We start from the raw sequence: 3,580 nt of genomic DNA on the forward strand, positions 1-3,580 counted from the left end.
AGGCAGCCCCTGCCCCCCACCTCCACCTCCACCCAAAATTAAAGTCTCTAGGGCCCTCCACCTTTGGCAGGGAGCCCGGACGCCTGAGTTCCACTTTCTGTTCCCCTGTGCCGGGCAGGGATGGAGAAGCGGGGTCCGGACTTGATTTCTAGACCGTGAGCCCACTGGTTTTTTTTTTGTTTTTTGGGGGGGTTTTTTTGGTAGCATTTATTAAGTGCTTACTATGTGCATAGCACTGTTCTAAGCGCTGGGGAGGTTACAAGGTGATCAGGTTGTCCCAAGGGGGGCTCACAGTCTTCATCCCCATTTTACAGATGAGGTAACTGAGGCACAGAGAAGTGAAGTGGATTGCCCAAAGTCACCCAGCTGACAAGTGGCGGAGCCGGGATTTGAACCCACGACCTCTGACTCCAAAGCCCGGGCTCTTTCCACGGAGCCATGCTGCCTCTCCTGGGTAGGGACCGTCTCTATATGTTGCCAGCTTGTACTTCCCAAGCGCTTAGTACAGTGCTCTGCACACAGTAAGCGCTCAATAAATACGAGTGATTGATTGATTGATTTGGGGGGGGTCCCCTCTTCCCCCTGCCCCCCAGGCTGGATGGCAGAAGGGACCTGGGGGCAGGGGGTGACCCTGGGGATGGGAGTCCCTAAAGCCCCTCCCGAGTCTTTGGGCATTTCCCTTTAGGGACCATTCATTCATTCATTCAATCGTATTTATTGAGCGCTTACTGTGTGCAGAGCACTGTAGTAAGCGCTTGGGAAGTCCAAGTTGGCAACATATAGAGACGGTCCCTACCCACCATCACAGTCTAGAAGGGAGAGACAGGCAACAAAACAAAACAAAGGAGGAGTCCGAAGAGGAAGCTCTGTGGGGGAAAGAAGAGGGGGCCTGGAGGGAGAAGAAGGGGATCCGGGCATGAAAAGGGGGGCTGGGACATGAGGAGAGGAGTGGGACATTCATTCAATCGGATTTATTGAGCGCTCACTGTGTGCAAAGCACTGTAGTAAGCGCTTGGGAAGTCCAAGTTGGCAACATCTAGAGACGGTCCCTACCCAACAGCGGGCTCCCAGGCTAGAAGGGGGAGACAGGGAACAAAACAAGAGTCCGAAGAGGAAGCTCTGGGGGGGAAAGAAGAGGGGGATCCGGACATGAAAAGGGGGACTGGGACATGAGGAAAGGAGTGGGACATTCATTCATTCAATCGTATTTATTGAGCGCTCACTGTGTGCAGAGCACTGTACTAAGCGCTTGGGAAGTCCAAGTTGGCAACATCTAGAGACGGTCCTTACACAACAGCGGGCTCCCAGGCTAGAAGGGGGAGACAGACACCAAAACATATTCACAAAATAAAATAAATATGTATGAGGAAGAGGCGGGTGTTTTTGACGCCACAGGGGCCCCCCACCCCAGCCCACGGGGTGCGAAGTCCAGGGAGGGACCCCAACGATGGGGTCATCGTCCAGCCCCCCCCCCCCAAAAAAACTCTCCCACCTGTGCCAGGGCCTCGCACTGCCAAAAACGAGGCCTGTGCGGAGTTCGGGGGGCCCAGGCCCGGAGATGGAGCTGCTCCCCGGGATTGGGTCCCCCAAAGAAGCAGCCTGGCTCGGTGGAAAGAGCCCGGGCTTTGGAGTCCGAGGTCATGGGTTCGAATCCCGGCCCCACCAATTGTCAGCTGGGTGACTTCGGGCAAGTCACTTCACTTCTCTGGGCCTCAGCTGGAAAAGGGGGGTGAAGACTGGGAGCCCCCCGTGGGCCAACCTGATCACCTTGTATCCACCCCCAGCGCTTAGAACAGTGCTCTGCACATAGTAAGCGCTTAACAAATGCCATCATTATTATTATTAAGTCACTTCTCTGGGCCTCAGTGACCTCATCTGGAAAAGGGGGGGGTGAAAACTGGGGGGCCCTCCGTGGGACAGCCTGATCACCTTGGAACCTCCCCAGCGCTTAGAACAGTGCTTGGCACAGAGTAAGCGCTTAACAAATGCCATCATTATTATTATTAAGTCACTTCTCTGGGCCTCAGTGACCTCATCTGGAAAAGGGGGGGTGAAGACTGGGGGGCCCCCCGTGGGACAGCCTGATCGCCTTGGAACCTCCCCAGCGCTTAGAACAGTGCTTGGCACAGAGTAAGCGCTTACTAAATGCCATCATCATTATTATTATTATTATTAAACTGGTCCCCCTCCTGTCTCCCCTCCCGGTACCTGTGTGTGGGTGGGGGGGTCTCCCTCTGTCTCTGGGTGTCTCTGTCCCCCGAAGTGTCCCCCGACTTTGGGAGGGTTGGGGCTGGAGGCCGGGCTATCCCGGACTGTACTGGACCCCGCCCCCCTCCTCCACCCAATTAGCCCAAGCTGCGTTCCCATTGGCTGGGCCTTCCCGGCGGGGGCGGGCCGGGAATGCTGCGGGAGCTTTCCCTGCGGGAATTGGGCCTGCTTCCCCCTCCCACGACCCCGGGAGGGTCACGTGATGGGGAGTCACATGCCGACCCCCCGCCCCCCATCCCGGGGAGGGTCGGAGGTGGAGCCGGAGTTAATAATAATAATAATAATAATGACGGTATTTGTTAAGCGCTTACTATGTGCCAAGCACTGTTCTAAGCGTTGTACATATTTATTGATTTTGCTTGTACCTATCGATTCTATTTATTTTATTTTGTTAGTATGTTTGGTTTTGTTCTCTGTCTCCCCCTTCTAATCAATCAATCAATCGTATTTATTGAGCGCTTACTGTGTGCAGAGCAGTGGACTAAGCGCTTGGGAAGTCCAAGTTGGCAACATCTAGAGACAGGCCCTACCCAACAGTGGGCTCACAGTCTAGAAGGGGGAGACAGAGAACAAAACCAAACATATTCACGAAATAAAATAAATAGTGTGGCTTAATGCCAAGAACCCGGACTTGGGAGTCAGAGGACCTGAGTTCTAATCCCGCCTCCTCCACTTGTCTGCCGTGTGACCTTGGGCAAGTTACTTCACTTCTCTGGGCCTCAGTGACCTCATCTGGAAAATGGGGATTAAAAGTGTGAGCCCCACATGGGACAACCTGATTACCCTGAATCTACCCCCGTGCTTCGAACAGTGCTTGGCACATAATAGGCGCTTAACAAATACCATAATAATAATAATAATACAAGGAAATCAGGTTGTCCCACATTCATTCTTTCAATCGTATTTATTGAGAGCTTACTGTGTGCAGAGCACTGTACTAAACGCTTGGGAAGTACAAGTTGGGAGCATATAGCGACGGTCCCTACCCAACAGTGTGCTCACAGTCTAGAAGGGGGAGACAGAACAAAACAAAACATATTAACAAAATAAAATAAATAGAATAAATATGTACAAATAAAATAAATAAATAGAGTAATAAATACGTACAAGCATATATACATATATATAGGTGCTGTGGGGAGGGGAAGGAGGGGGCTCACATGGGGCTCACAGTCTTAATCCCCATTTTACAGATAAGGGAACTGAGACAAAGAGAAGGGATGTGGCTTGCCCAAGGTCATCCAGCAGACACGTGGCGGAGCGGGATTAGAACCCACTTCCTATAACTCCCAAACCAGTGCTCTTGCCACTA

General features: G+C 52.4%; 1 protein-coding gene across 7 annotated transcripts in view; it reads right to left on the minus strand.

The window, feature by feature from the left end:
• GRN (granulin precursor) overlaps positions 1–2,302 on the minus strand; it is a 15,162-nt gene extending 12,860 nt beyond the window's left edge. For all 7 annotated transcript variants that reach the window (XM_038754620.1, XM_038754619.1, XM_038754618.1 and 4 more), the window contains exon 1: positions 2,209–2,302. The gene's annotated coding sequence lies outside the window, so the exon portion shown is untranslated. The remainder of the gene's footprint in view (positions 1–2,208) is intronic.
• Positions 2,303–3,580: the final 1,278 nt, after the last annotated feature.

This window comes from Tachyglossus aculeatus, chromosome 11 (genome assembly GCF_015852505.1).
Source record: "Tachyglossus aculeatus isolate mTacAcu1 chromosome 11, mTacAcu1.pri, whole genome shotgun sequence".
Lineage (NCBI taxonomy): Eukaryota > Metazoa > Chordata > Mammalia > Monotremata > Tachyglossidae > Tachyglossus > Tachyglossus aculeatus.